A 9658-nucleotide genomic window follows, 5' to 3' on the forward strand; every position below is an offset into this window, starting at 1 on the left:
TAAATAACGCAGTGAAGTATAGCCTTGAAGTTGGGCCCATAAACCGCTCAGCTAGCTCTCCAAACATTAGGAAGATCTAAACTGAAGCTCAAAAAGCATCTGGCTCTACTCTCTGAAAGCCCACCTCTTCTCCAGATTCAGCTGGGGGCAATGTTCTGATACCCCAACTAAAGGGAATTTACTTTTTTTTTTTCTTATCCCTCTCTCACCCAATCTCTACAACTCAAAAACTTTATACTGATTCAACTCCAATATCCCTGTTATATAGAAATCTGTCCCATTCCCTTAAAAGAAGAATTCATAACCCACACTCAAAAGGGCTTTCATGGACTCCAGCAATTCTCAGTTCTAGACGGAGGAATGAAATAGAGGAGCCTGTCCTGGTTATCCATGGCATTGATACAGGGACATAAAAGTGAGTGCAACATCATATATTTACTTGTCTAATAGAAAAATCCTAACTCTGCTGCACCGTCCTCCCCCCAACACCCCAAAAGAATTAGGGTCCAGCCGTGGATGGGTGGGTGGGGTAGAAGGGGGGATTGAAATGAAGCCGCTTGGAATGGAAAAAAAAAAAGCAAGGCATTATTTACACCTGCAAACTCTGGACGGTTGTATTCGGCCCCAATTGGCTTAATTGTAAATCTTTTCCGCATGGCCCCAACTCCTGGACGGAGCGTCTGGGTTTAATAATGCGCCCGGGTACCCCAGCAGCGCTGAGCTGCAAAGACAGAATCCCCCGCCCCACGCCCACTCAGCTCAGAGGTCATTATAGCAGACCCCTTCCCCGCCTCCCAACCCAAACCCTGCTTGAGGTACCAGAAGACCAGACTCAGACTTGTGGGGAACTCGTATTTTACCGTCTGAAGACAAGAGAAGTTATTTCAAAAGCAAATATACCCTCCAAGTCAGAAGTGGGAGGTGGCGCTCTCCCCCCTCCCGCACCCTCACCCCCATCTCCTGAGCGTTTGACTTGCACCGGGGCCGAGTGGGGAAAGAGAGGCGTCTACACTGGAAGCCAGAAATAGCCTCAGACTCCCCAGGCTGGCAGCGTAAGGCTGACCTGTTCGTAGAACTTGCTGCTAAGAAAACATGTAAAAACACACCCCCGCGGTGGGAGAGGAGATGGCTTCCTCCACCCCACCCTCTCTCTGCACGCAGAAAACCTCCCCGGGCTCAGCCTGGTTCCCTCGGAGAATGGCAATTGCAATTCCTTGCAATTATTTTTCCACCACTTTGAGAGACAGAGGGTGCTACATGACTCTTTTCTGTTGGGTACCCCCCTCCCCAAGGTCTTTACTATCCCCCCCACTCCCCCGCCCAGCCCCCGCCCCATTAGTCCTTTGCCACCGGAGTGGGGCGGGAGTTAGGAATCGAGGCTGCAGAAAGACACATCGGACGTCCGGGGGAGGTCAGGAGCTCCTAACTCAATCCCCCCCGTGATCCCAGTTTTAGGGAAAAGACGTGAGTTCCGCGGGCAGGGCCGACCGCGCTCCCACCCGGGATGCCCGTCTCGCCCCGCCCCGGCAGCCGCAGACGGAAGGCAGGTAACCCGCGCAGGGAGCCAGTGCCCGCGGTCGCGGGTTCCCGGGCCTGGAGGGACCTTGTCGCGACTGAGAGCCGGGGCAGGCCAGCCTGTCCGAGACCCCTTTGCTTCCCTGCGGGCCAGTGCGGACGTTGGGCCGGTGGGGGGGGGGTCCCCGATCCGAGCACCGGTCCCCTCCACCCCCGGGTGCGGGTGTAATCCGAGGCCGCGAGCGTCTTCTCTGGTTCCGCGCTGGGCCAGGCCTGGAGCCGCACTGAGGCACGTCCAGCTTCCGTACTGGGAACCGGGGGAGGGGGAGAGGGCAGCGGTAGGTGAAGCCGCCCCCCGCTCCCCCGCCCCGGGCGGAAACCTTCGCCAAAAGGACCTTAGGAGGAGTACAGGGCTGTCGCTGTCTCCCACTCCTTCCGGGGCCTGAAGTTTTCCTTTCCCAAGTGAAAGGAGGAAAGGGCATTAGGAGGGAACGCAGGGGGCAGGTTGGTTCCGAGATCCGTAAGGCCGCTCCTCTCTGTCCTCCCGCCCGCCCACCAGAAGGATTTTTAATATTTGGCTTGGAGATGAAATGAACTGAGGCCTGGGCGCCAGCTCTCAGGAGAGGCTCTCTCACAATTCCAAACAGTCCCTCTTTCTATGTCAGTGTGTGTCTCTGCCTCCCTCTCTCTTCTTCCTCTAAAACATAAATACAAATTTAAAAAGAAAGGAAACTTCTCGAGCCCTCCTGTATTCCAAGCCCAAGCTGGAGACTTTTTAAAAGGCTTCTGGGATCTCTAAGGCCAAAACTTTCACCCAAGCCTTCAGCTGGCTTGTACCAATCACTCCCTGGATATCCCACAAGACTCCAACAGGATTTATGTATTATTTGCAGACAAGGACGATTGGGTCGGGAGCAAGGCATCTCTGACTTAAAATGAAATCACATTGTTGAGGCCTCTCATTTCTTTCACTGACACAGAGGAAGAGGCTCCCCAGGTTGCCAGGTAATTAACACACAGAGGTGCAGCGACCCCTGTGCAGTTATCTGAGTGGCCGTGGTAGAGGCTCAGTGATCACAGAACGCAGAGCGAGTAAAGGAGCTGGTGCCTGATTCCAAATTGTGAGAGGTGTGTTTGGCCGGAGAGCTGGCAGCCGTTCGGTGACAGACAGGCTAGGCCTGGAGTCAGGATCCTGCATCTGCAACCCAGATCCTGGCCTTGGAAGCAGGTCTGTAAGCCCCCTACCTGCCAAGCCTGCCAGAGGAGCAGGTGAAACCACCTTCCAAACACCCCGTGTCTTAGAACCACAAAAGGGTATATTGTCTATAAGATTGTACAAGGGAGGAGGAATTTGATCAGTTTCCAATATGACAGTAAAGCCTGGAACACGAAATGCCCACACCCCTCCAATCCCCAAAACCCCTTGACTACACAGGCAAGACAAATTCCTCCCCAAAGCCATTGCTCCCCGAGAGACAGCTATATCTCTTGCGGGCTTCAGTGGATATGAAAGAATCTCTGTCAGGGTTACCTCCTTTCCTATCTCTTCGCCCTACTGGATTTGGGAGACATGAAAACATTAACTTTGGGAACACAGGAAGATTGTCTGGCTGGCAAGGAGCAGTGGCGAGGCTACAAAAAAGAAATGAAAAGAAGAGAGGAAACACACACACACACACAACTTCGGTGCTCACTGGTCCCTTTCATTTATCTCCTGTCTTCCCTCTCTGCTCTCACCCTTTTTAATTGAAACCCAGTAGGGGAAACAGTAATGGATATTGTGCTCAAATTGAGAAAACGTGTCTGTGGCTACCGGGGGACAGTTAGTTCAGCAGATTTGGAGGAGCTGATCTTTCTTTGCCCTGTCAACCTCCCTGACAGTAGCGGTCATCTGATTTGCTATGGCCTCTCACTTACAGATCACCCTGTTCCCTCCGCCCCGTCAGCTCTCACAGGGCAAGACCCCACTGCCCCGGTGCCCCGGCACCTAACAACACCAGAAATAATGGATAGAAGCAAAAGCAGGAAGTCACAGAATTAAGGGCTCCTGTACAGTTGACACCCTCAATCTGCAGTTGGGGACTGGAGAATATATTTCCCTTCACCCTTTTTAAAGTATTCTGTCCCAGAGATCTCCACCACACCCCCAGGCCACATTCTTGGGACACATCGCTGAAGGGCCATTTATACCCTTACCTGTCTCGACTGAAAATCTGGAACAGGACATTGAAGGAAGAAAGATTTTGGGTGGTGAACGGTGCCTGGTGCCTGAGGCCAAAGTCAGCTCTGCCTCTGTGTCTTGCAGATTCTGGGTCAGATAAGATGAGAGGAAAAATTCCCGGCCTCTTCCTAGTGAATTCATTTCTGCTGGACTAAGAAATGTCCATTGCATTATCTTGGGTTTTTTTTCTTTAAAGTAATTGGGTAAAACACACAAAGAGAGCATTGAAGATGTAGATTGGTTTGAAATTAGGAACCCACAATTAGTTCCTTTTCCTGACAGAGAGAGAGAGGGGTAAAAAACCTTCACAGATGTATAAGAGGCGTGCTCCCCAGACACACACACACTTCCTGCATCCTTGCCTCCCTGCTTCCCTTCCAACTTCTCTAAATCACTAGCCGTTTACAAATTTGCCATTTTGCAGAGTGATCGGCTTTGATGAAAGGTGGGTGCTAATAAGAATAATGCAGAGGGTGAAATCTTTTCATTTTGCCTCTGCCAAAAACATATTTACATTAAAGGGAGGTATGATAAGCATGGATTAAGTGGATAACGAATGATGCTCTAGAAACAGCATAAACCAACTGGCGCCAAAGTGAGCCTCTGTACTAAAAATACTGCTTACCCAAGCTAGACAACTTTGACAATCTTCTCTCTCTCTCCCTCTCTCTCTCTCTCTCTCTCTCTCTCTCTCTCTCACACACACACACACACACACACACACACACACACTTCAGACTCTTGTACTGAATCGCCCTAATCAATAATTTAGAGGGCTGTCAGAGGACAGGGAAACGTGCCTTACAGGAAAGCCCTGTGCTGCTGGGGCGAGACAGAGGCTAGAAGCTGGGGTTTAGAACCCAACATGCTGCCCTTCACCCTGGGCTCCTGCCTTGGAAAGGAGGGAGAGAGAGAAAGAGAGAGAGAGAATGGGAGATCAGAGCATTGGAACAGGGGTGAGAGCCAGCTCTGGGGAAAAGGGTGACTTTGGGGATACCAAAAGCAGAAAGTGATACTTCCAACCTACACAAATGGGCCCAGTGCCCTTCTATCTCTTAGGACACATTATCTTCCCAGCCAGGGGTGTGAGGGGAAGGTGTTTACTTGAATCCCGGGAAGAGGTATCACCAGCCTGTCATGGTTCCTGGAGACGAGGAGGGAGGGAGAGAGGGAGGAAATACAGAGGCAACCCAGAAATCCAGAAAGGTAGGAGAGAATTCAGAGAGGACCAAGAAAGCCAGAGAAAATAGAAAGGGAGAAGAAGAAAGAATAGAAAAGAGTAAATCAAAAACAGAAAGAATAAGAGAAGTAAAGGCTGGGAGGTAGCGACTGAGGAGACATATAGAAGCCAAGAACAGGATAGATGCCAGGCAGGGAAGAGAAAGTAAAAGAAAACACAGGAAAGACCACAGATCTGCAGTCACAGAATCTTGAAAGACAGAGAGACAGGAGAGCCAAAAGAAAAAAAAAGGAAGGGAAACAGAAATGGGTGCCCTGTCTGATGTAACCAAGAGGATTGTGCCTACCCCCGGAGGGAAGAAAGATGGGGAAACTGACCAAAGAGATTGATTCTGAAGCCTCCAGACCTGAGAAGAACTAGGCTCTTAAAGCAAGTTGGGGGCGGGGGGCGGGCAGGGCGCGCCGAGGGAAGATGCGAAACTCCAGGAGGAAGGTCAAGCCTCCCAGGTCTGTGAAGTCCTCCTTTGGCTTCAGAGCTGCGTGTGGGAGAGTCAGGGTTTGGGGTAGCAGAGGAGTGCTAATGTGGGGAGGAGGGGGCTAGCGGCGATTTGCGAGAGGAAACAAGAGCAGTAACCTAGGCACTCCCAAGGGAGCTGCCTCCCTGAGGTCCGCGATAAGAAAATCAGGTCCCGGCTTAGGGGAATTGAGCGCAAAGGAGGATGGGAGTCCTGTAGCGGGCACCTAGTCAGTTTCAACGCTTGTCAATATTAAAAAAAAAAAAAAAAGCCTGGTATCCCATGAGCGAGGGGCACTGGGCAAAAACAAGGAACCGTCTCTACCCAGAAAGCCCCTCCCCAGAAAAAGTTTACGTCTTGACCGACTCCCGTAGTAAACTTCTTAATTAAGCCTGAGACCTCCGGAGAAACCCCTGGATGTCCTTATGTCAACAGAGTTCCCCGTTTAGGGACACCTCGGACCGAAGAAAAGCTCCGCGGCAAACGGTGGGTGAAAGTTTAAGAGGGAATAAGCGTGTAATAGTCCCTCGCCAGACCTCACACATGCTGAAGAGAATATTTACAGCAAACTTGCCAAAGTAAACGACCCCGCCTACCCACCATCCTTTCCCCTTCCACCGCCCCCCCCTCCTTTTGTAAACTTCAGATAAACACCATTCGGTCACAAAAGGGTCGATTTGCCCCCTTATAGTTTGAGGCAGGCTGTGTCATAGGGAAAAGTGGGATCAGCAGAGGCTTCCCAGGGAATTCTTTGGCAAGACTAAGCATTCTCTGCCGCATCCTTGGCCTGGTCTGAGGATAGGTGACATGGTTGCGCGCGCGCGCGCGTGCACATACGCCATTTATTCTGAGGCTCCTCCTGCCCTTCCACTTTAAAATCCGCACTCATACTACTTCACTTTAAACTCTGCAGACGTCACAGATTTGGAGAGGTGTGTGTTGGTTTTTTTTGTTAATTAAAAAAAATTCAGGCCTACAATTATGTGAATACTCTTTGCAAAAGATGGAGGAATGCTGGGGGGACACCAGAAGTTCCGCGCGTCCTCTCGGATTCAAAATTTGGCCCCCTTCTCCCGCTCTTTTAAAGCACCGTTTCTCAGGCTCTGCCCAGGGGCAGGCTCCTTCAGTGTTTCCCGTCTGCCTTTTTTTGAACGTGAGGCGGGGAGAAGATCGAGGGGGTCTGCGTGGAGAAAAAAAAAAAAAGACCGTGTAGAGCCCGCGGCTAGAGCCTAAAAGCCCGGGCCCAGGGCGCGCTGGCCTGCGAGTTCTCCCGGCCGCCAGGCCTGGCACAAGTCTTCGGAACGCGCTAGCCAATGTTTAACCCGAATGCGGTGGCCACCAGGCCGCTTTTGTTTGTTCGCAAATTAATCACCCAGCGCACGGCCGGCGCCAGAGTGGGTTTATCACCCACCGGGAGGGGGGCGCGGCGGCCCCGCAGAGACAAAGAGGAGTTCGCACCTTCCCGCTTTTGATCCCAAGTTACTGCGGCCTCCCTGCAAAATACGAGCCTCCTGGGGCCGAGTCTGGGAGGTCAGTCATAATTGGCGGAAGTTTGCAGACCATTAGCAAGATGTCGACATTTTCGATTCAGAACCCCGCAAACTTTCCTCTCCCCCCTCCTCCCTTGCGCGCTGGAGTGGGAGTGGGGGTCAGGAGTGGCAACTGGGGTGACCTCAGGGTTAAGTTAGAGCTACGGGCAAAAATAGGCACGTGAGGGAGAGGGCCGTATGAGAGGCTGAAATCAAGGCTAGGTCCACCTCCGCCGTTGAGGCCAAAGGCAAGTCGAGAATTTACAAGTGGAATCAGCAAGCTCCCCTCCCACGTCCAAACCTAAGGGAGGCCAGAATGCGGAGGACCGAGTAAAATGTCTCTCTCCTGGGCATCTGGACGCTTGGGGCACCGAGCTAGGGGGTGGGTCAGTCATCTCGTGGCTGCAGAATTACTTTCCTTCTAGTCGGAGCGTCGGGGCAGAGATTGGCCGGCGAGTGCAGGCAAAACCAGACCGGGGGTTTGGGGCCGCTCCTGAAAGCGCAGCGGTGAGGCCCCGGGCTCTGGCGGCCAGCAGTGTGGGGGAGGGGCGGGTTTCAGCCTCCAGAGATTCTTGAAACCCAGTGGTGACCTCCGTGGTCGGTGTAAGAAGGGGGAAGGCCTGGCTTCTCGCACTCTTCGGGATCGGGCCGCCAGGGACGCGGGAGGGGGGCGTTGTGAGCCGACACCCTGGCCCCCGCCGCCTCTTGCTCCACCACTGCAGAGAGAGGCCGAGAGGACGCCAGAGAAAGACCGAAAGGGAAAGAAAGGGGCGAGGTGGCGAGCCAGACGGAGTTCGCAGAACCACTCTATTCTCTCTGGTGACTTCAGGGAATTCTTAGCGCTGGCGCCAAGCGCTCTTAACCATGTGCGTCAAAAATGCGAGGCTGGAAAATCTTGTCGCCTCAAAAGTTCCGCCCCTATCTCGGCGCGGTTGGCCCACAACGGAACTGCATTTTCACCCCCCACTTGCTCTCGCTTCGGAGTCTGGGAGCTGGGGGCTTAGGGGGTACACGAGGCAAAATGTAAGAGAGGACGGTACTGGCTGTCGACACACACACACACATATCCCAAGCCTGGGGTTTCTTAACCCCCTAGGCCGCGCAATCAACCGTTCCTTCGTTCCACTGGAGGAAGCTCCCAACTCACGAAGGGTAAAAGAATATTGTCCCCAAGATTTCCCTCCATCCAAGCAGGGACGGCCCAACTCATTGGCCCCCAGAAATGGGAAATGTGGATCTGGGGAATCCTCTGACCCGGACAGGGACCTGCGGTAACAGTTACCAATTCGGCGACAGGTCTGATAGCTAAGATCCGGTTACCTCCCTCCCCTTCACCCTTGCTGAGGCCCCCCACCCTACCTGAATTGGAGCCGGTCACCTCGCCTCTGGGATGGGGGCGTTTCACGATTTGTTTTACAAATTCACCCCCCGACTTCTGGCGAGATAAGTCCCCGGGTGGAGAAAGAACTGAGGCACCGAGAGATAAGTGCGATGCCTGGAGAAGATACAGGGCTGGCGCACCTCCCCCTACCAGCTCCTCACCGAGCCGGCCGCCGAAGGGAGGGAGGCGGCTGGATGGGGACAGGCCCAGAACCTAGTCCCTTGCTGCGCTCACTTTGTTCAGAACTCCCCTCTCCCCTCTGCACTCACACACACATTCAGGTGGAAAACCGGGAGCCCGATTCCAAATGGAAGACGAGATCTAAAAGGACTGGTAAATGTATTTCAGAAAAGCCCGAGTCCGCCTCCCGGAGTCAGTTGAGCGCAGACCCGGGCAGCCGCGCAGGCTAAGTGTTTGCGTGTACGTTGTTTTCGCGGGTGGCTGGGTCCCAGTGGGCCGGCGCGTATTCGCGTACAGATGTGCTAGGAGTGTTTGGGTCTCCGCGCATAGTTTCGGGTGGGGCACGGTGGAGCGCGAGCCCCCACCAGCGCGGGCTGAGATCTGCCCGCATCCGTGTGCTCGGGAGCCCTTGAGCCCTGCTGCCAGGGAGACCGGCACCGAGAGACACCCGAGCTCGGGAGCCCTTTAGTGGCGGCCGGGAGGAGCTTGGCTCCACGTGGGGCTGGAGGGTGTGCAAGCCTGGAGACTCGGCGGCGCTCGCCTCTCCGCGGCGGTCGGCTTTTGTTGCGCCCGGCGGTCGGCTTTTGTTGCGCCCGGCGGCCGGAGGACAGCTCGCGGGAGCCTGGGCCGTCCGCTCGGCTCGCCCGGGGCCGGGCTAAGAGGGTGAGCGGGAGAGAGAAACGGCCGCGGCGGCCAGAGGCGAGCCGAGCGCGCGAGAGGCGAGCGCCCCTGCCCGGCGCCGGGCGCGCTCTCCGCCTTCCTGGCCCGGCTCGCTCGCTCCCGCCTCCCTCCCCCGTGCTCCTTGCCCGGCCTCCTCCCTCTATCCCGGGCTGGATGACTGGGGCATTTCAGACGTGGGCTGAGCCAGAGCGGGCGAGCTCTGAGGCTGCAGCGATCTCTCGATAAGCCACCTAGAGGCGACTCGGTGCGCGCGCTCCCCAGTGGCTCCCCGCCCTCCCTCTGATCATGTTGACATATTCACAGGACAGGCAGTAGTACCGATGCGGCGCTGCGACGTTACAGTTTCCGACACCTTCTTTTTATAACTCGGCTCTATCCCCCAGCACTCGACCTGTGAAAACCACGCCTATGCAGCAACACAATTGGTCCGAAAGCGTCAAAGAGCCAATCAAGAGGC

Source organism: Tursiops truncatus, chromosome 13 (genome assembly GCF_011762595.2).
Source record: "Tursiops truncatus isolate mTurTru1 chromosome 13, mTurTru1.mat.Y, whole genome shotgun sequence".
Lineage (NCBI taxonomy): Eukaryota > Metazoa > Chordata > Mammalia > Artiodactyla > Delphinidae > Tursiops > Tursiops truncatus.